Here is a 23,424-nt window from a genome sequence, read left to right as displayed (position 1 = left end):
GAATAGGACCTGCGGGCCCCACATCTGCCCCTAACCTTGATCAGCGTCTTTTATAAACAGTGCCCCTTTTGAAGAGAACACGGTCCCTCTCAATAGTGTTGAGTTCATATTTGATGCCTTAAATGCCCTGCCCTTCGAGGCCTGAGATATGGAAGAGTCCTTGCTTAGCATCCATTGGGCCCTGTGCTCCATGCGCCTCAAAACATAAAGCTCTCTCCCCGGGTACAGGCCCAGAACTCAGGAGTAGAAACAGGAGGGTCTGAAGTTCAAAGCCATCCTTAGCTATACATTGATGTGAGGTCAGCCTGGGATATATGAAAGCCAGCTTCAAAAAGCAAAAAGATAAAAAAAAATCACATTAAACTATACATTTAACTGTGGAAAAGTCGGCAGTAGGTATGATTCTTCAGAAGTGTTTCCTAGCTTACTTGTTCTCCAGGACTTACTTTGGAGCAGGCCTGTTTCACGGAAGGATGCCCCACAGCTGACCAGTACTGTTCCTGCTCTCCTCTCTCTGTTCTTCCTGAGATAGGGAGAAACAGTCATGGGAGATGCTGCTGCTTCTTACCCCCACCCCCGCTACCCTGAGATGCTATTTCTAATGCAGTCTGCCTGACCTGTGCTCGGTGTAGACCTGGGCCAGAAGGGAGAGTGAGAGAGCTAGGGGGGAACCACCACCACCACCACCACCACCACCACCACCACCACCACCATCATCATCACCCATGTGGGAAAGCGAATCTTCAGAACCAGCCGGCTGTTTCTATAGAGAACTGAGTTTACGTACCGGAACACTGTAAATTCCACAAGACACAAGAAAGTTTATTGCTCGAATGAAAAAGTACATTGAGGGATGTTTCTGAGACACAAACTTAGGAAAATTAGGAAATTATATTGCAGCTAAACTAAAACTAAATGACAAGTCATTAAAAACATTTATTTCTACTGATGTCTTTATATTGACAAATTTCTATTTATTATCTTAATATTACGTATGCTTGTGTATTATTGTAGGTGTGGTATGTATGTATGTATGTATGTATGTATGTATCTATCTATCTATGTATCTATCTCTTTCTCTGTCTCTCCCTCTGTCTCTCTGTCTCTGTCTCTCTCTCTCTCTCTCTCTCTCTCTCTCTCTCTCTCTCTCTCTCTCTCTCTCTCTCCCCTCCAGGATTTTATGAATGTGAAACAGGGACTCTACCAATGAGCTGAGCTAACAGACAAATGAATAGATTAATTATTTGACTCAGCAAAGAGGCTCAAACTATTTCAGATGAGCAAACGTGCCACGGTGAGCTTCTGTTAGTGGAAAGGACCAGTGTAGCTGGTGCTGACACCTGACACCTGGTCCCGCTGCCTCAGAGTCTACTAACCATGCCCATATGAATTTCTGGGCTCACCTTTGTCCAAACCCCAGCAGCTTGACCCTTTTAGAGCCCATCTAATGTCTTCTGGCTCTCTTACTCATTCCTGAGTAGTGCAAGTGTCCGATCCAGATTTGCTATTTTTATTTTATTTATTTTTTGCTAGGCGTGTTTTCTGTAAAATACAGCCTCTGTCTTCCAGACAGGGTGTGAAGGTGTGCCATAGGGCGGTAAAATGCGTGCCGTTACTCGTGGGGGTCTAGGGTCTTAGGGAAGACTTCCACATCTGCCCTTCCCCAGCCGTGAGCCGTGGGTAAAGTGCCTGTTTGCTGGGTTGTCATGAGGACCAAACCCACAGGCAGGAAATGACAGAGACGAGGGGCCGTCTTACCATGATCTTAGATTCTGTGTAAGAAGTAGCTATATATTTTTTTCTATCACAATTAAGTAAAGAGTTATAGCTAAGGACCACAGATGTTGCGAGCTGTGGGAATAGTGCTGGTATCAGACACGCTGTGGTGGGGTAATTTTCTGTGGGTGTTTATGGCTTTTGTTTATGCTAACATTCAAAGTTAGGGAACTGCTCACAAATAACCCACAGGTTGAATTTCCCTAATATTTGGATGAGTCAGCTACCTGGAACCAGGAGCCAGTCCTGAAAGCCATGAAGTCACGTGAGGTCACAGAAGCATGTCCATCCATTAGGGCACGCCCTTGTGTATCCTGTCACCTCTGCTCACACAATGCACATACTGCCTCCGTTCCTGCCTGTGTTCATGGATACCACGCATGTAGGACCTTAGAGATTGAATTTCTGTGGCTTCCTACAAAGTCTCTCTACATTTGCTAAATGGTCTTAAAATTTTTTCTAAAATATAGGTAGGTAAAATATATTTTAAAACAATCAAATATAGCAGAAATTCGGAATAATTTAATCTCTCATTCCTAAGTATCCAAGCAGCAGATGAAGAGCCCGTTATTACCTGAAAGGAGTTAGGGCTGGGTCAGAATATTTTTATTTCATTCATTCATTCATTCATTCATTCATATGTGTCTATACACATACATACATACATACATACATATTTATTTATTTATTTATTTATTTATTTATTTATTTACATGTGTCTGTACACACGCACACGTGTCAGAGCAAATATATTGAGGTTAACTACTGGAAGTTGTTTCTTGTCTTCTATTATATTGGTCCCAGGGATGAAACTCAGGTCATCAGGATTGACAACAACCCTCTTTATCCACTGAGCCATCTTATTGATTTCTTGAATAATTTTAAAGTCATTCTTTGGAGATGTAAAATCTGACGCTTGGTAGTCTGACGTATTTTAAGTGGGAATGTTAGGCTTCCTACCAGACCTCCATGGAAGAGTTCTGAGCCTTCAGTGGGAGGAGGGGAAGCTTCCCCACCACTGCGTGTTCTGAGAACATTGACTTTTGACACATTTTCCCCAGAGAAAATTCTATCTCTGATAAAAGACTTGGTATTTTAAGCCCAGACCTAGGGAGGAAGAGGCAGGCTGATCTTACATAGCCCTGTCTATGTGGTGAGTCCTAGGCCAGCCAGGGCTACATGGTGAGGTCCTGTCTTTAAAAAACTATAAAGGAAGGTTATATATTTCAGTCTGTCCCTATTCTTAGGTTTAATGTATGTAAATCTGTCACTGGCTTTTAGAGCCTCATCTTTAGAAATGAAGGATACATTAACATTGTATCATCGGCTGCCCTATCATGAAATGTCTGTAATTACACAGTGCATGCCCAGTTGATTGGTTCTCATGGGCCTTCCTCCTAGTTAAATTAAAAGTTCCCTTTACACGCACTCTCTATGCCTACCTTAGATCCACCAGACATCTCGATGATGAAATCCTACCACCCACCACAGAGGCTAAGACTGCTTAAATGATGTCAGTTGTCCTAACATACAACCTCACAGAAACACGGAGAAATCCTGCGGTTTATTGAAGCAGAGGAGAAAATTTTGCAGGAAAAAGAACTGCGATCAACTAGTCTGACTTCTGGGGTAGACATCTGAACCCCATACGCAGCCCTGAACACATATCTCCTGTCTGATGCTTCCACCACATAGAGCCCCTCTTCCCCCAGGGTGTGCTTCTCTCTTAGCCGTTTTCCCCTCATCAGCTTGATCCACCGTTGTCTAGGATCTGTCTGTCGTCTTCAGGATCATCTGCACGGACACTAACCTCCGCGCGCTGGGGCACCGGGCACACAGCAGGCACTCGGTGAACAGTTCAGTCTCCGTTCTGAGGAAAGACAGAGACCAATGACTCCAACTCTTCTCTCAGTTTGTACAGGGACTGGGTGCTGTACACTGACTCTGCGCGAGCAGAGATTAAACGGACACTTAATTTGGAGGTTAAAAAAATTCCCCCGAAAGCGATTCCCTCAGGAGACCCCGTCAGACGAATCGGTAAAAATGTTTACAATGTGAGTCGTGCTAGGGTACACGGCCGTTGTGTCAGATGGGGAATTCTAATAATGCAATCCTGATAAGGCTTCACGGGTTTCAGGGGACAACAATGGCTTCGTTAATTATTTGTCCTAAAACATAAATTACCCTATTTGCAATTCAAACAGGACTTCTGACATGGAAGTACTAATTCCACTTAGAGTGCATTTATTGACTTAATCTTATATTTACCCATATTATTTCCAAAATAAGAGTGAGGGTTTCCATTTCCTGACGGTCCGCTGACAGCAATACTTACTAATTCTGAATCAGTTCTGAGTACCCCCCGGGCAGGGGGTCTGGACCACGTGACTGGTAATTGGTGGCGCTGAAACTACCTTGCCATCTCTGCAGGTGGACATAGGTGTTACCTCAGATTGCTCCTTTTCTCCCCCTGTGGCCATAAAACTCTGCCTGGGACCTGTGCATTTGGTTGTTGTTGTCATCTATGTTCTCTGGCCCAAGGGTCGACTGCTCAAATGTTGTCCCCTGGAGTGCATGCTGCATTCTTTTTTATGTCAACCTGACACAAGCGAACATCCTCTGAGAGGAGAAAACCTCAGTAAGAAAATGCTTCCATACAGGCAAGTTCGTAGGGCATTTTCTTAATCAGTGGTTGTTGGGGGAGGGCCCAGGCCATTATGGGTGGTGTCACCCCGTGGGCTAGTTGGGCCTGGGTTCTATAAGAGAGCAGGCTGAGCAAGCCAAAGGGAGTTAGCCAATGAGCAGTGTTCTTCCATGGCCTCTGCATCAGCTCCTGACTCTGGGTTCCTGCCTTGTTCCTATCCTGACTTACTTTGATCAACAACAGTGGTGTGGAGATTTAAGCCAGATCAACCATTTCCTCCCCAGGTTGCCTTGGTCCTGGTGATCCATCGCAGCCTTGGTAACCTGAAGCGGGACAGTGTGTTGGCAGATACATTCCTTTGTTTTGACACAAACACGTTTAAGTAAGCAACCCAGGCATTTGAGGCACAGCTATGGCCGTGTTAGACGATAAGTCATAGGAAGTGGAGATCCAGTCCTTTCTCATATTCAGTACTGACGGGGAAAACGGAACATTCTTAGCTCCTTGTACAAAAATGTGTCTGTGTTATGGCTTCAGTTTACTCGACAATGCCATACTTTTCCTTTTAAGCCTTAAGTTCAAAGCCCTCAGAGCCCTTCAAAATGTCATGCGTGAAGCTAAGTGAACTTCAAATAAGTGATTTCCTCTTATGCTGGGAGGACCAGTCCAGCCACACAGCATGGTTGACCTAGGCACCTGCTCCTTGGAATAGGGGACCATTGCTTTGATGGAGATCTGTAGTCATACACCCCAGGCAAGAAAGCTAACGTGCACAAATGATCATTTCCACCAAAGCTGCCCAAAGCCAGAACCTTAGAACCCATTCTACTCTCTTCTCCTAGTCCCATTTGCTTAGCCTTACCCCGAGAAACAGAGGTGGCATCTGCCTTACCTTACATCGATAGGATAGAGCTGTCAGGCAACAAGAGCCTACTGTGCGTTCACAATGACACCACGAGGCTCTGGTATTTGCTAGAAACTGAAATCCCACCCCGGTTCTTGTTGTTAGACAGAAGGAGTTTCTTTCAACTCAGTTTGAAACAAAGTTGGGTTGGGGACCCAGAATGCTTTGCAACCATGTCCTATACTTTGGTCATTCACCTTTCCCGTGTACCCCAGAAATAAGCACACAGAGCACAGTCTGAGGACTTTTTGTTTTTCTCATTCAAAAGTGAAAATTTTGGCTGTATAGAGAGAGATATTAAAGTAGCTCCTGACTCTTCTTTTTTTTTCTGAAGGGCCGGTTCTATTAAATGCAGATGGCTTGTCATAGCTCATTAGAATGTTCATCTCCTGCCCTGAACTGTGCTTCACTGCTGAGTTCCTTAAATGAGATTCACTCCAGTCCAATTCCAAACAGCAGCAATGGCAATGGCAGATCACATTTAATAATTATGGCTTGTACTCGGCACGGTGCTGTGCGCGCTCGTAGGTACTCGTGAACCGCCCCCCACCCCAGAGCAAACATAATGCAGCCTTTGTGCCGTGGACAGTGGGAGACATCTCGGGGAGGTCAAGAATGCGGTGGTCATGTGGCATGGTGGGCCGACACAGAAGTGTACCTGAGTCAGTCTTATCACCGAGTGTTCTCGGAGATGACCCCTGGGCACAGCCTCGGTTATTTTGTGGCGAGTTAGATCTGATGGTCGGATGCTGGAGTGAGAAACTGGGCAGTTCGTAGGTTGAAAGCTAACACCCTGTGATTTGGGTGAAACGCTCTCCCGTGTGAAAAGTCTACTGGATGGGTCCCCATCACTGGGGTAGACACTCAAAAGGGGAAGTTTGTACTGAAGTCTTGAGCTTTCAAGTAGATTACTCATTGTATCTTTCGATTCATACCCAATGAGAGGAGACATGATGCTAAGCTAACGACTTGTAAGGATTCTTAAAACAATGCACTGAATTAGGATGGAGGGTGCTGACTGACTGCTATTTGGTCCCTGGGACTGAGTGAGCTCTGTTTGCTGTCCACGCTTACATATTGTGAACTTACTGCTGTTTTCCCATTGTTTGTGCCCATTGATTTTATTCTCCCCTTTGTCCTTTGTGCTATGACAAAGTTAGACTAGTTTTTAAAAATAAAGCGGAAATACTTGCTGCTAGACAGACTTCAAGGAAATCCAAAGTCTAAAAGGCTTGGAAGGTTCTCTCGTTCAGGGAAGTGAGCATTGAGCTGTGTTGAATTGTCCCAAGTTAATTCAGACTAACATGATAAAGGGGAAGTAACATAGAATATTAATAACAGGATCACTCGGTGGAAACCTGTTTATAAAACATTTACTTTGAACCCATTTCCAAAAGGCCGTCAGCTAATCGCTTTCCCACCTTTCTGTAATCTGAGGACATGGCATAGTGTATGGCTGTTGCGGTGACCTACCTTATCTCTGCTTTAGTCGATAACTTCCTCGATGTAAACTTTGCATTTGGAGAAAGTGTATTAAAGGAATGTAACAGTAGAGGCAGAAGAGAAATTCTTACCTAATGGAGATTTAACTGCAGTGTCCGCCCACAGCTTGCAAGGAGGTGAATACAATAGAAAGGAGACATTTCTATTTCCCCCGGGGGAGTGTGGGTGCTGGCACTCTTTTGAGGCAGGCTTTGTAGATCAGGAGAGCGATGAACTTCGTGGTCCTAGTTTATAAGCTCTCACCACTGTTAGAAAACACATTCGAGTTCTGTTACGAAACGCCGTTCTCTATGTGATTTGCAATTGATAAGGAAGATGGGATGATTCCTGAGTGTCCTTACCCATGAAAAGCACAATCCAGAACCCCTGGGTTTTCAGCCCCGTATACAGTTTATTGTTCTGTCTGTGACACCTGTGCTCAAGTTTAATTGAGAATTGGGCACAGCGATAGACTAAAAGGGGTGATTCCACCACAGCAAAGCAATGAAAACAAGACCAGACAGATTGAGGGCATATGGCTGCCCTCTTTCTCAGAGTATTCAGTATTTCACTCGCCATTCCACCTGGGATGACGTGGCATGGACCGAGGTCCCTGTGACGCCATGGAGATGGAGCACAGGCGTGGACCGAGGTCCAAGGGAGGAGAGGGAGATGGTGATGGAGTTCTGCGCTAGTATCAAGTACTATGTAGGCATCGTGACCCAGCACTGAGTGACCAGGTGGAGCCTACTTGAACACACACATCATGGCGTTGCCGGCCTTCGGATGGATGCTGAATGTCTCATGTGCTGACAGTGTACATACCATGCCCATGTTGTGTGGAGGGAGGGTTCACATCTGAGGCTGTGGATAGAGCAAGGGAAGGTTCTTCACACAACTTGGAACAGTGCGGCGGTGTCTTACATTTCAAGTTGCTCCTTCCCGGGCTTTTCCAGTTAATATTTTCAACCTGTGGTTGACGGTGAGCACCGGAAGCTGAAATGGAAAGCCTAATAAATGAGAGCAGGGACTGCTGTGCTGAGAACGAAGTCTAGCTCCGAATCCTAGTTCCGCCACATTCTAACCAGGAGAATTCACTCAGCCTGTGTAACGTCCCCGATCCTCTGCCTGCAGGTAAATCAAGACAACACTGACTATGGGTTTTTAAATAGTATTTAAAATACTATCTGTTTGAAATACAATTCAAATGCCACAAAGTATACATCTTCAACGTATACTTCATAAAGATGTAAGTCCTTATTTCTTTGATGACACTTGCATAATCTCAATCTAAATTTACAGTGTTCATTCCTCCTGATGACGTCTCATATCATTCGGAGACATTTATCCCTTTCCACCAGTCTTTCTCCTGTTAGCCAAGCCCAACTTGTCCATTTTTGCGATATAAGTTTAGCTACTCTGGACAACTCACATAAGTAATGCAACTATTTAGGGTGACCAGATGTAATCTGTCACACAACAGTATTCTATAGTTTCCTGTGCAATGTCACACAACACAGTGATCTATAGGTTCCTGTGCAGTGTCACAACAGTATTCTATAGGTTCCTGTGCACTGTCACACAACACGGTGATCTATAGGTTCCTGTGCAGTGTCACACAACACAGTGATCTATAGGTTCCCATGCACTGTCATATAACACAGTGATCTATAGTTTCCTGTGCACTGTCACATAACATGGTGTTCTGTGGGTTCCTGTGCACTGTCATATAACATAGTGTCTATAGGTTCCTGTGCACTGCGCCATATCTATCAGTATCTCACTCCTATTTGTCATACGATAATATTCTATCACATTTTTACCACTGATCATCTGGTAGATACTTGTGTTGTTTCCCCCGTTGGTGATAATGGATAAGGTGCTGACAACCTTTGTTGCCTAGTTTGGCTTGGACACGCGTGCGTAGTTCTCATGACTGTTTTCTCAGGAGGAGAACCGTCTGTGTATATGGTGTCTTAGCATTGGTTTAATTTCTCAGATTGTTCATTTTCTGTGTTTTGAAGAACATTATAGGTAATAGCTGGTTGATCTGCGTCTAGGTCGGGAGGGTCAGCTATGTGAAGCGAAGGGAAGATGGCACAGGAATAAATTTCCAGGTGTTTCTTTGCTCTGAAGTGGGATGTCTCGCTCTGTATGAATCCTGTTCCTCCTTAGTCCAGTTCCTGGTGAACACTTGAATAGGACATTGCCAGTTCTGCTTTGTTTGTTTGGTTCTTACACAATTGGATACGGCAATCAAGCACTCATCCTTCATTTATTCCTAAAGGTCTGCCGCACAGGAAACAGGTCGGAATATCAGGGTAGTCACTCAAGGAAACTACTTTCCATGTCAAATATCCATCTTGTGCTGAATAGCACTGTATGCTGATGGAGGCAGGGTTGAGGTTTTACCCCATTTGAAAGAGAAATAATCCCTTTAGGTTCCTTTAAGCACAGTGTTGCTCTCGGGCTTGCCGGGAATAAATAGAGGATTTAATAATGCTCAAACATTTGTCCCAGCCTCAAAGGACAGCCCGAAACAGGACTAACTTTACATATGATACATCTTTGACTGTACATGTCTGTTGGCTTTTACCCAGGGATTTCCTTGGTACTTAATGCGTTTGGCTGACTCTTTAACCAATGCAGTTGTGGTAGCAAAATTGGTAGGAGTTTGTCTCTGGGCCTTTGTAAATAGAGTCAATCTAGAAGGTACAGATAGCAAACTTGAGACTAAGAAGTACACCCTGGAATCCCTACTTCTCGTCTTCAGGGTTTCGTGTCTTTTAGACACATGAGGATTAGAACTGTAAGAGAATGAATCAGGTCCAGGGGAAATCTCTTCCCCATTGCTGTCTCACCTCACAGGCGTGAGGTACTCTGTAGAGTGTCCATAGATAACGTCCTCTCTACATATCCATCCTACAAGAATCACAACGACGACGTCGTCATTCAGCTAACCGCAATTCTGCATGTTTGCAGTTTTTAAATAGAGTATCATCTTCTGAAGTCTTTAAGCCTAAGTCATTATTCTGAAGCCTAGAGAAGGGTGTCCCGCCGTAAAAAGCAGTGGTGGAGGGGAAGCGACATTTGAGGAGCCTAGCTGATCATCTGTCCTCAAACCATCCAGCAGCAACAACACAAAACAAGTCTACAAAATAAAAGGGGCAAAGAAGGGAGGAGCAGGGTAGGGAAGGTCGGGGAGGTTCTGGCCCTGGCGGAACACAAAGGTCTTTCAGTTGTGGGGGACTGGAATGGGGAGTTTGGATAGTGGAAAAAAATGTTCTACATGTGGTAACGAGGTTGAGGGGGGAGCAGCGACGGGTGATTACTTTTTCCCATCAAGGCTCCTTTATCCTCATAAGCTCCGACCGTGGTCAGCATGTCAGACAGCCCTCCCCGTTTTATCCGTCCCTTAACTGTGTTCTTTGGTTTATACAGCTGGGCCTTTGTTCAGCTGTGGGGGGAGAACTGGAGATGTGAGGAGACGACAGGCGCAGCACCCATAACGCTGCAAACGGTCAACTCTGCGAGGGAAGCACAAAATGCCAGCACTTGGTTGACGTGGACTAGCTTTTTATTTTCTTTCATGTTTGTAAAGAGAAAGAGAGAACACCTCTACGCAGTGTGTGTGTGTGTGTGTGTGTGTGTGTGTGTGTCTCTGTGTGTGTGTGTGTGTGCATGCGTGCTCCATTGTGGCATTGCGTGGAAACGTGAATGCACACATGTGTTGATGAGTAAAAAGTTTTGTTGACAGGATTTTAGCAACTAAGAAGAACAAACTTAGTGTGATGTCACCCTCTAAATTATGGTCTAGCATAGCAATGTCCCTTGGAGTGACAGCATTTTGGGGAATATTCACAAGCATATGCGATTAGCTGTGGAACTAATGTGGAGTAAGGGACAAAGGGCAAATTGGCTTCAGGCTGTCTACATGACACCCTTGAAATATAACCTAAGGGGATTTGGGGAGTAAGCTCACTGTTAGCCTTACCGTGAGCAGATATCGTTCTGGTCCCTTTCTGTGCTTTGACTTCCTGAGTCTTGTAAAACATTGATGACCTCTTTTTACTTTTTCTTTCTACAGTGTGTACCATACCCTTTGAGTTTTGATTGTGGCTCCAGGAAGGTAGTGGCCTATCAGTTATGACTCCACAGTTCTTTCCCTTCTTTCCCATTTATACCTTAAGGCTGGGATCCCTAAGGTATGCATGGCAGCAATATGAACTTCCCCCGACCTGTGTGTGTGTGTGTGTGTGTGTGTGTGTGTGTATGCGCATGCATGTGTGTCTTTCTAAAACAACAGGGAAGGTATTAAACCAAGAAAGATTAATGGGACAAGGAAGATGAATGGTTAAGACATAAAATGAGTTTAGAGGTCATGCTAGGAAAGCAGAGAAGCTTATGGATTTAATTCATATTCACCCAAGCAGAGGGGTTTTGGCATGAAGGGGCCAATAGAGAGGCTTGGTGTCTTTCTGACACCAGCCATAGCTGCACCCTGCTGATTTGGAATTTGAGTTGATAGATGCTTGTCCGCCCGGCTGTTAGTATTCTCGTGACTGTAATGCCACATCTCTTAGTCTTTCAGGGCAGCTCAGGAAATCTGAGTCTCTCAACAGTAGCTGTTGGTCTGCAGAAGACTCGAGGCCTGTGTATTTGTTCTCTGCTGTCTGTTTTGAATATAACACAAACATTTCTGCTTAGTTCATTGGTTTCCTTTCCTTTTCTTTTTCTTTTTTTGTTCCCCTTCGGTTGCACTAGACACAGCCTGCAACCGATTCTGTGTAGAGTTGGAAAGAGTAAGGCTTCCAAACTGGTCGCCATCAGCAAAGCCAAGACTCCTCCGGTCAGGGTCATTTGGATGTGAACAGGGTCGTGATATTCCTCTTCACTGGGCGAGCTAGAGGATGCAACCCCTTTCTCATTCCTCTTACGGGGTTGTTCTCCAGGGCTTTGCTTTAGATGGCTTGCTAACTTGCTTGATTTCACAATGACCTTCGGAAACAAAAGCAATGAAAGCTGGAGTGGTTAATTATTTTTGTCATCATTATTAGATCCTAAATAGATTAAACACGCCACCGACTTTATTTCAAGGCATGTGCCACACTCAGAATCCATCACTTTGGATCATGGAGCGACTTGCGATGTATTTAGACTCAGCCAGTCGTGTGAAAGGGTAGGGTTCAGCTAACAGGAGTGGGGACCCCCTATAAGAAAGCCAGATAAGGAGATAGGAAGGCCTTCAAGAATAAGTACCCCAAGAGGCTATAATGAAAGACAAATTCTTTTTTTTTAATCCCCAGTTTTCTGTCGCCATTTGGTGACATCCTGCAAAGGTCAATGTGACTTAACCATTGACAACAAGAGAGAAGATATTTATGCAGAGGACTCAAACCATTAAACCCAACTGGGCTGTCTCTCCTACCCCAGACTAATTGTTGTATGTGTATCTCCATGTGACCAGTGGTGTTCATCAGTGGAAATCTGTTTTCATTCAGGACAAACTTGAGAAAGAAGCACGGGGGAATAGACAGACATGACCAGCATGTGGCACTGGGGCCATAGGCAGACATGGTCCTATCCTCCTAGAAACACTGTGGAAACAGCACACACCATGAAGGGCTCAGTGAGGATCTCTGAGGCCACTTTCTGGTTTTGTAGATTAACGAATCAGGAGAAGTTAGTCTCTGCTTACTATTTTTCTTTAAAACTCTCAAGTTCATGGTTTACAACGACATAGTAAGCAAGAGCAATGGGCCTCTGATTTTTGTTAGGCTAAAATGAGATGCCCATCCCGTAACTGAGGCCCTGTGTCTGGACACAAGGTAGCAGTACATTTACCTGATCCAGAACTCCTCCTGCTTCTCTGCCGAGTTCATCCAGGGATACAACAATAGACACAGAATGATTTCCCCACTCGCTAGCAACTGTGTGGACAGCAGGGAGAGGGAGCCTCTGTTCATAGGATCGTATGGGCAGTTTTAATGGATGTCTCAGTGGGGCGCTTGAGAATAGGTGCTCAGCTCATGACCCTGTCCCTATCCCTGTCCCTAGCTAACCAACTGCTTGTGTAGCCAAGAATGTGACAGATGTGACAACTATATGTCTCAGGAAAAAAAAATCTGAAAGACTTCTGACTTTTAAATTCCTCTAAGTCTCCCTAGCCCAGAACACACAATGACGCATGTGTCCGGCTTCTGAATCTTAGGGTTAGAAAAAAAATGCTACTCAAATTAAACCAGGGGTTAGGATTTTTGTTTGGTTTGGGTCTGGCTCCTTTGAAAAGGATTTTTAATAAAAGCCTTCTGCAGCCTGTGCTGGAGGAGAGAGTTGCCGCTTTCCCCAGACTTTCACTTCTACCCTCTCCGCCTTGCTCACGGGGATGAGGAGGCATGGAGGTGCTGTCTGCACAGCTCTCAGACACGCAAGGAGCTGGGCATCTGTGGAGACTCAGGAGACGATCCCCTCCATGCTGACTCAGAGGCCCACCGTATGACTCCAGTCTGGCGCTGTCACGCCTGGTTATGGAAAGGCAAGAACAATGCCTCCCTTGAGAAGAGGGGAAAAGTCCAGCGCAGTCACAATTCTGATGTAAAATTTAAATCATCCCTCCACATCCTGTGGACTTACAGCTGTCAAAAAGGCAAGACCAGACTTAAATGGAAAAAAAAAGCGTCTTATTTCCTTTAAAAAAAATTATGCTCTCCGTGCCTATAAATATCAAACTTCCAAATCCCATCTCCTAACACCACATTATTCTAAGTAATTTATAAGTAATCACAACAAAAGGACTCTGACATTTTTAACCTGTAGATGGCCAAGGGTTAAACTGTTGTTTCTGTGATTAATGGCTGATGTATTACAATACATCAATTGAATAATTCCCACCAAATGACCAGATACGAACTGGCATTAATTTTTTTTTCATTTTTTTCTATAACGTCTATGTTTGGCCATTTTATTTTTTTCTGACAACTTAAAGGGAGTGTGTCTTCATCTCAGTCATTGATGCTTTCATCAAGAGAGTTAAAGGTTCATAATCCTAGGGTTAGAGGCATTGTTTAGTCAGATGTTAATAGCTTGAAATTGGTGTTGCTGTCTGTGGGAGAGGAATATAATTCTAAGAATTATTAATGACTCAAACGAAGGCAGATTTTGTCGCTCTCCGGTAGAATGTGTCCACTGCCATATTCTCTTTTTTTTCCTTTTTGCTTACAAATGAGTACTAGTTTTGATGACTTTTTTTTAATAATTTAGAATTCTGTTGAAACATTTACCGGCCCTCTCTGGATGGAAATGGCTTTGTATTTGTCATGCAGACTTCTCTCCAAACTCATCTCCCTTCCTTGCTATGACAACAGAATGGATTCCTAGATATTTTTTTTTTCATCTTAGAGAAGGAGAGCCCACGTCTAGTACAGATTGGCCACATTTAATAATCTCTCTACTTTTAGAGTTTCTGTTTTAGGCACTTAGCGTGATTTAATTTGAAACAAATATAATAAAACCTAAAGACATTCAAACTGGCAGATCCATTCAGCTGAGTAAATTAGCTTTATAGACCAGGTGTAATATTGCTTGCAATAAAGAAATCATGTTTCTAGGGGTCAAGATTTCAAGTAGCCCAGGTTGGCCTTGAACTCACTATATTGATGAGGCCGGCCTGGAAGTCCCACTCTCTGTGCCTGAGGATGCTTGGATTATAGGCTTGAACCACCAGCCAGGGCAGCATTTCCTTACTCAGAGGGACTGTTGGAGTGTTCACCTGGTACAGATGCTCTAATTCGTGATTAAAATGCTTGTGATTTGTGTTATTAATGAAGCAGAAAAGAATTCAGGACGAAGAAATCCTCTTTCAAATTCTGATCATTGTAGAATAGAATCATGTTGCCACTAGCATTGTTTTCGAGGCAGGGTTTTGGTGTATATTCCAGATGGGCTCACACTACAGCCCCTCCAGCCTCAGCCTCCCAATGCTGACATTAAAAGCAGGCACCTCCATGCTCACACCAGGAACTGCTACGTTCAGCCCGGACAGTTTCTGGATACCGCCTAACTTTTTTAAAACAAAACAATTCAAAGAGGTTTTATTTTAGGCTCATTTTAAAGTTACTTTTGTTAATTTCATTTCTTAATTTAGGAACTTAAGGTATTTCTGAAATACGCTGAGCCCAGTTGATACAGTAGCCCTCTCTGACCCCAGTTCTATCAGGAATGATGTCACACTTCTGAGTCTTCTCGGACGTAGTATCTGAAATCCTGACATTGCTTTTCTTTTCATTTTGAATCTTTTCCTAGGCTATCACCAAACTGCCCTGTCCTTTTCCTTCCAGAATCCCAGGCTCTTGGGGGAAATGCAAGATGTTGAGAAGTATTTGCTGAGACTGTGATACAGCAGTCAAAGAAGTAAAAGCAGTCCTACTATTGTTAGAAGAAAGAGGAGAGAGAGAATTTTTAAAGTTAGCTGAATGTCAAGGCTAAGGGCCCGAAGAGTAGATAGCATGGCAGAAAGAGAGAGCAGCCCTCAAAGGGTACATTTAATGTACACTGCTGGTGGCCCTGAATTTTTACCAGGCATTTTTCTAGATGAGACTTAAAGTTTTGTAATATGCAGCGAAGATATTTTGTTCCGTTTTAAAGCAGAATAAGAGATCAGTTCCTAAGTGCTGTAGCTCAGAACTCGTTTGTTTTTAGACTTGCATAAGATGCTGAATTTTTGTCAGCTTCTACTCTGGTGAAATGTGTGGTAAGAGACACAAGCCTCCCTCCTCCGCGTGTCCTGTTGGGGTTTCTTCATGAGGGGTGAATTCTGTTTCCACACACATTGGCAGAACCCAGGGAGCGCATCCAGGCCTCTAAGGAATAACGTCAGGCACGAGGTCCTCAAATGAGGGGAGATTGAGCAGAAAATCGGGGGACAGTGAGTTCTGCATGAACCACTTTAGGGAAAGAGCCTTGGAAGGAGAAGAATACGGTGCAGAAGTTTGAAAGACTGCATGTTTACCATAAATAAATTCTGCAGCAGACTCGTAGCTATGGTAAACCACAGACTTGGTTTATGCAATTGATGTGGTGTCTTCAGAGTACAGGGGGGACAATCCCTGTTAGGAAAATGATGCTTAAATCTTGTAAGAGAGAAGAAAAAATATAAACCGTAAGATATAAACAACAATTGAGATTCGCAGACAAATGGTAGCAGCAGATAATTGCTTTCGATAATGTGACATTCTATGTGTGTAGCCAGATTATGCGTCCAAGGGCCGTGTTCCTTGCTTCACCTCCTCAGTTAAAATCGATTCCTTCCAGCTCCATGTTTCAATTGCACCTATGGGGTGGGTGGCGTTCTGTCCTTCATGGGTTTTCAATATGCAGTAGAGTTTTCTTCCTCCTGTCAATCATCTCCATTCATCATTCTTAAATTTAAAAAACAAATGTCTATGTACGGCCTCAAATACTGTCTTCCCACTTACGGAAAAGAACTTAGAAGGATAAATTGTGTCCTCACTGAATGCGGTATCAGTCAGCTCTGTGTGACTATAATAACAAGTACACCAGAATTTTACACTGTTAACACAAAAGGTATCTCTTGGCTCAAAGGAAAGGTCTGTGGTTGGTTGGCCCCACTGTTATGGGGGCTACAGGGTGATAGCACAAAAGCCTGTGTAGAGCGGAGCCGATCACCTCACAGCCAGACAGGAAAAGCAACAAAGGGAAGGGGAGATTTGGATCCCAAGATCCAAACCCTCAGGACACAGTTCCAATGACCTGAAGACTTCCTGTGACCCATCATCTCTTAAGGGTTCTAACACTGTCCAGGAGGAACACCCAGGGACAATCTTGCCTACGGGATCAACAGAGACATTTACTTCCAAACTGAAAGCTAGGGAATGAATCGCTGCTTATCTGTCTATGTATCTATGTATCATCTATCTATCTGTCTATCTCTGCATCTCTGCATCTATCTATCATCTATCTATCTGTCTATCTCTGCATCTCTGCATCTATCTATCATCTATCTATGTATCTATCTATCAGTTATGTATCTACCTCTATTTATCATCTATCTATGTATCTATGTATCTATCATCTATATTTATGTATCTACCTATGTATCTATGTATCTATGTATCATCTATCTGTCTATCTATGCATCTATCTATCATTTATGTATTTACCTATGTATCTATTTATCTATGTATCTATCTATCTATCTATGTATCTATGTATCTATGTATCTATGTATCTATGTATCTATGTATCTATCTATCATCTATCTACTCACATACTTACTTTGTATGTTGTATTGCATTTTGTATGTTGTATCACATTTTGTATGTTGTATGTATGGCATGTTCTCAGTACAGGGCTCATCTTCATCATCTTCAAGTGTTTTCACAACATGATCTACTCCAAGCTTATGCCTCAATGTGAGAGAAAGGTGGACATTAAAACTAGTGTTTGAGAGAACAACAAACAAGGAAGTCACAAGTCCATGAAGAACTTGATACAGGGTGACAAGGTTTCATGTGCCAAGCATTTGACCCTTGAAATGGCCAGGAGAATGATCGGACCCACCTCACTTACCCATTTAAGCTTTCCCAGTGGTCTTCGTCGCTCACTCGTCTTTCTGCAGTGGTCTCTTGAAAGTGAATGGATTTGAAACAAACTGTTTCTCTTTTAAAAATACCACTTATATGGAAGCAGCTCAGTCAGTACAGTGCATCGCCCTGCAAGCAGGAGGACTTGAGGCGTGACTCCAGCACCTAGGACCAGGCTGACTGTGGGCCCCTGCCACAGTCCCAGCCCTTCAGTGACAGAGACAGGTAGATCTCCCGGGGCTCCAGAGCTAGCCAGACAGCTGGGAGCCAGGCATCAATGAGGGATTTGAAGAAAGAAGTTAAACAGCTTCTGCGAAATGCACTGAGATTAGCCTCTAGCCTCACACAAGTACACACACATACATACACACACATTCACACTCTTGTGTGCATACACATACACATACATATACACTTCCATGCATACGCACATTTTTACACACATGTGCTCACACACATACACTCACACACAGTCACGCATGTATACACACAAACATATACAGACATGTGTGTACATATACAGACATGTGTGTACATATACACACATGTATGTACATATACAGACATGTGTGTACATATACACACATGCATATACAGACACACATGTATACACACATACATATACAGACATGTGTGTACATATACACACATGAATTTACAAACACAATTGCATGCTCACTCACACTCACAATAACTAATTCAGAGACGTTGCTATATAAAGCCCAAATTCTCCTAGTTCTCTGCCCTCGTAGAGACTTGGGCTTTCTACTTTAGCCACTGAAAGCTGGTGCTAAATCAGAACTTCAGTGTTTAACCTCAGTCCCCCTTTAGCTCCTGCCTTTCCTTCCCCTGCTTCGTGCACGTTATCCCAAAGCGTGTTCTATTTCTCCTTCTAAAACAACTTAGTTTTATTTCATGTGCGTGTTCGTGCATGTGTATGTGAATGAGTGTGTGTGTGTGTGTGTGTGTGTGTTTGTATTTGTGTGAGGGTATGTAAGAGTGTTTCTGTGTGTGTGCTACAGTGTTACTTCCCATTGGAAGCTTTTTCTCCTGTGTGTATTGACGTCTGTTCAGTCTTCATATGTGATGGTGTTTCCTCTGATTACTCTACTGAGAGGGCCTCACTCCATGTTCCCCCCTCACGGTGCACACACTACTGAGGAGTCCTCCCCCTGGGGATGCTCTTTACTTCTTAATTATGTTACTTGAAATGCAGGGTCTTTCTCTGACTATCTTTCAATGAATGAATGAATGAATGATACATCTTCTTTTATTCACTTAGAGGCAAACCGGACAACACAATATATTTTCACTGTCTGTTTCTTGTGACATCATGCTTATTTTCTAGAAAGACAGTATTCCCACTCAGTTTCTTCAGTTCATTCTCATTCATTCATAGGACATCCATGGTGCAGCTTCCTGTTAGGAATTGTCTGCACTATTAATAGTTCTATCTGCTTTAGCTTAGAGGATATGGAAAAGGAAGTCAGAGCCAGCGTGACTACCCCACAACAAGGTCCTGGCTTCAGGGTGAGTTGTTTTGGAAGAGTGTGATGGACTATAATAAGCCAGCGTCCATCACTGAGACCAGAACCCTGATCCTCATGATAACACAGGAAGCTCATCTAGCCACTGAGTAGGCGTCCCAGCCTTCTGCAAACATTTGACACAGAACTGAACTCGGGGCTAAGATGCTTTTATAAGAACGTTAGTGTACGAGAAGGTACGCATGAATATGGCCACTTTGGGGATTCCAAAAAGGGGGATAACACTTCTAATCAGCCAGACTCGTCTCTCTGACAATTGGACACACTGCTGGAGCACGCGGTCAATAATAGTTGATGTTCCAGGTACTAAAGCTCCTGCCAGTCTGAAGGTCGCTTGCTGGCTTTAATAGGTATTCATTAAACAGATGCGTTTAAAAGACTATTTTCAGAGATGTTTAGATCTTGGTCAAGAAGTTGTGAATGGAAATAAGTCTGTCTCCCTTGATCCTGTATTCTAGTGGGAGAGACAGATCATAGACAAAGAAGTAAGTGTGAAACACTGTGCCCAGAGGAGTTGGGAGGAGGGAAGCTGGCCTTTGGACAGTGTTTGAATGAGCCCTTACTGAATAAGGGATTTGAGGAGAAATCTGTCTGAAGGGAGAGCAAGGCAGGTCTAAGTGTGTAGGAAGAGGTATTCAGCTGCAGAGGAGAGCCAGTGTGGACCTTGTGCACTGCGATACTGGGGTGTTATTGCCAACAACGAGTGGCTTGAACTCTCAATTTTGAAGTCACAAGTCCTAAAATCAAGGTGCCTTTGGGATGAGTTTCTTCATGATGCTCTTCTCCAGGACATGATGCCCTCTGCATTTCTCGGTTCTTCTCTTTCTCTGCGCTAAAAAGCCATTGTGCAGGATCAGATGCTCCTGCCTGATTCTGCCGCTTCTGTCTTTCCCTCTTCAGAACATTAGGGTCACATTGGACCCCAGAACAATTCCAGCCACACAATCTTTCCATTTCAACCACTCATAAAACAAGCTCTTCCATTAAACCCACCATTTCCACAGGCTTAGGGCCCAGGTGTCTTGAGTGGGCGGGGCCTTGTTTTGGTGAGCACCTGAAGTTGGTGACATTCATTGTTCTTTAGCTTGCCAGGGAGCTCTAAATGGTCTCGACAATCAACCCGTGCTGATAGCACTCCGTAGGAGACACCCACGTGCTAGCTGCACCCCGAGGTCAGCCCATTGTGCTGCTAGTACTCAGACCTACTCGGCTCATTTTCTGAGGAGTCTCCACTCCTCTCCCAGGAGTTTGTCCTCCATCACTGAGCACGTTCCCCATGCGGGATGCTCAGAACACACCCAGAGACCCTTCCTTCCATAGCAGGAGACCCAGCCGTCCTGAGAGGACCGTCTTCCTAGCACGCTAGCATGATTATGCAGAACATTACAGTAAAAGGGAGAGAGCGTGTGACTCTGTGTGAAAGCCAGCGTCTCCTTCCAAGGGGACCATTGCTTATCTACTCCATTCATGTAAGTCAGCATCCCAGGAGTGGTGTAGAGGAGATGGGATTCCGTCCATGCTTCTCAATCTGCTCCTTTTCCTAAATAAACCTGAACCCTAAATTTATATGGACTTTCTAAAAGTGTCTCCGTCTGCCTCTCTGCTTCCACTCTTACTTCCTACACGAAACCCGGCTCTATTTATCCCCAAACTTCCATTTCTCTCTGTCATGCCTCTTCCTTAAGACATACCAGGTCCCAGGAGCCTCTGTCCCCGCAGAACCGGGGACGCTTGACTTTTGTGTCGGCTGGGTCTTAGCCTCAACTGTCTTTCACTATTTTTATCCCCTTTACATAAAATCTACTTAGTCACTTCATAAAATTCTTGAGTTGGAGACCCTGACATTGTCATTAAAAATATTTTATTGGGTAAATGTCTTGCACTCTGTAGGGGTAAGCTAATACTTACTGGTTAATTAAAGCTCTCTCTCTTGGCCTATATGAGACAGGAATTCTTTGAAAAAAGTGTCCTTGGCCATAGATAAAGGGAGTTAAGACACCACCATCACACTCATGAAGCGCAGCTCCACGAGGCGCGGCCGTCTTCAGCTGTGTTTATCTTGGGTCGTCCTCTCCGAGGTCTGGGTTTCTCACTGATAAAGCACGGAGATTGGTCACTATATGGAGATTGGTCTCGGGTGCCCTGCAGCCCTCCTGAGCCAAGCTGAGTCTGACGGCTTTCTACTGTGAGGACCTGATACTTTGCTCCACCCAAGATGGGTCCCTTGTTAGAAAGTTGTACTTTGTACCAACTTAGCCTTACTGAATCCTACTCAAGTATGATCTTACTGCAAGCATCTGACTGTCTTCAAGAAGGCTTTAATCTGACATTTATTAGCATGGTTTCCTAAGGCCAATATGTGCCCAGAGGTGGCCATACCTGAGTTTCAATGTCTCCACATTCTGTCTTGCTTTCTGAAGGTCCACTTCTGGATTTGGGGGTTTAACTACTAATAATAGTAACAAAGTAGAATTCAGCACTTTGGTCTTCCTCCTGGGAACGTAGAACTGCAATGGTTTTAGAGACCAACTGGGCTACTTTTCTTGTCTGATGACCAGGGGTCAAGTGGTGCCTGTAACCTAGAATATTCAGGCACAGGAAACCTGGATTCCCACAAGGCTGTGGTGGGTAACTGTGGAACACCATCAATCCCTGTAAGAACATTGATGCTCCTGTGAATGACATGCCTTGGGGCTTCATCACTGGTGAAACAAGCGTTAGTTAAAAATCTTCCCACTCGTGTACAGAGATAAGTCTCTCCACAAAGACCTTACGTGTTTCAGCAATGCTCGAGCATGCTCTTCTGATACAGGATGAGATATTTGCTGGGTAATCACAGAGTCAGAACCCCGCGATTTGCAACTGTTCAGTGTTTAGGAGTTTGCTCCCTGCAACAGTGTAACTATTTGGTGAGATTACCAGCGAGGCCTAAACAACTCTAAGAGGATTTATTTCAGCCATTTCCAGCCTTGGTGTGCATTGAGAGTCAACTTTGCATAGACCTTTGCTATGGCGTTGAGAGAATCTTTACAAGCCCTTGAGTGCTGAGACCTCACATGGCTGCTGCCCACAGATACTTTCTTATCTTGACTTACTCTGGTCGTAGCTGGTCAACAATGCCACTGCTAGCATTTCTTTTTAAATCGCCACTGATTCATTTTATTAGTTGACAGTTATGTGCTGCAGGTCTGGGAGAAGTTTCCTGGTGGGCATGGGGTTTTACAGCTGAAGTCTTAGAAGAAAATGTCTCCCTAATTTTGAAGCTTTTCTCTTTGTTTCTCTCTTTCTCTCCTCTCTCTCTCTCTCTCTCTCTTTTCCTTTCCTCCCTCCCCCTCCCTCCTTCCTTCCTTTTCTTTTCTTTTCTCTCTTCTATTTTTCCTCTTTATTTTTGAGGGAGGAGATTCATGCGGGTGGTCTAAAGTTCGAAATATGAGAAAGAGCTTGCACTCGGCAAGTGTCTACCCCAAATTAAGGCCTCTAATGCTTCTTGTTCCAAAAGCCATAAGAGTCAGATGTCTCTGGGTTTAAAGATGAGTAAACTGAGGAAGAGAGAGTCTAACACTAAGGGCAGAATCACTCTGCAGGGACGAGAAACAGATTGTTTGGAAATGTAAAAGTCTGTGTGTTGTTCGGCAGTATGGAAGGCCTTCATCACTGGGTAGGATTTCTGCTTCCTTTGCCGCTGCTGCTCTAGAAAGAAAAAGGGGGGTTCTGCAAACACCTTTCGTATGTGGAAGAACAACTACAACAGGACGACTCCTTCCTTTCGAGCTGATCGTTTGTCCCTCTGACATTTTAACTCAGTTCCACTTCTGTGTAAAACTTTTTCACATTAGGAGGAAGATCTGCCCCTCTCTCTGAAACAGTTTGCCTTATATTTTAAGCTCTGATGATAATCTGAATTCTACCGAAGCACTCAGTTCTCCTCCCTTCAGCTAAGCCTGGTTTCATTTGGCCTTTCTTACCAAATCAAAGCGCAGGGCTTTCCCTCTGTCTTTCCCTGTGCTAAGGAGCAAACACCGTGAGCTCACATCTATATGGTATGTAGGGCCATGGGGCTAGAATTTAAACTTTTAAAAATATCCCCCGGTGATTCGTTACCTCACCCTGTTGGTGTTAGAAACAAATGCCAGAACAGGTTAAAGGTTTCCCGAGTCACCAATGACAAAAGCTTGTAGTTCTTAACCTTTGAACAAATATCCAACTTTCCGTCAGCTTCTCTGAGGAGTGCTTTCAGACAATGTTTCTATGTCTCGGAGCAGTCTTACTGTTAATGCAGTGCAAACTTGTTAGAGTGGAGAGCGTGCATTTATTTTACTATATATTTTTCCCCCCCGATGGAGAAAATTTTAGTGCTTTTCTTTCTTTTAAACTGTCCACAGCATTCACTATTCACAGATGTTCTGTTCTGAATAAGGTCTATCAAAGTGTAAAACTAGATGGATACTTTTCTTCCCTTTAAAATGGAAT

At 43.9% G+C, this 23,424-nt stretch overlaps 1 protein-coding gene across 1 annotated transcript in view; it reads left to right on the top strand.

The window, feature by feature from the left end:
- Positions 1-23,424, top strand: part of Sox5 (SRY-box transcription factor 5) — a 369,147-nt gene that overhangs the window by 25,020 nt on the left and 320,703 nt on the right. The gene's annotated exons all lie outside the window — the stretch shown is intronic.

This window comes from Rattus rattus, chromosome 6, assembly GCF_011064425.1.
Source record: "Rattus rattus isolate New Zealand chromosome 6, Rrattus_CSIRO_v1, whole genome shotgun sequence".
Lineage (NCBI taxonomy): Eukaryota > Metazoa > Chordata > Mammalia > Rodentia > Muridae > Rattus > Rattus rattus.
This window is presented reverse-complemented; position numbering and strand designations above follow the sequence as displayed.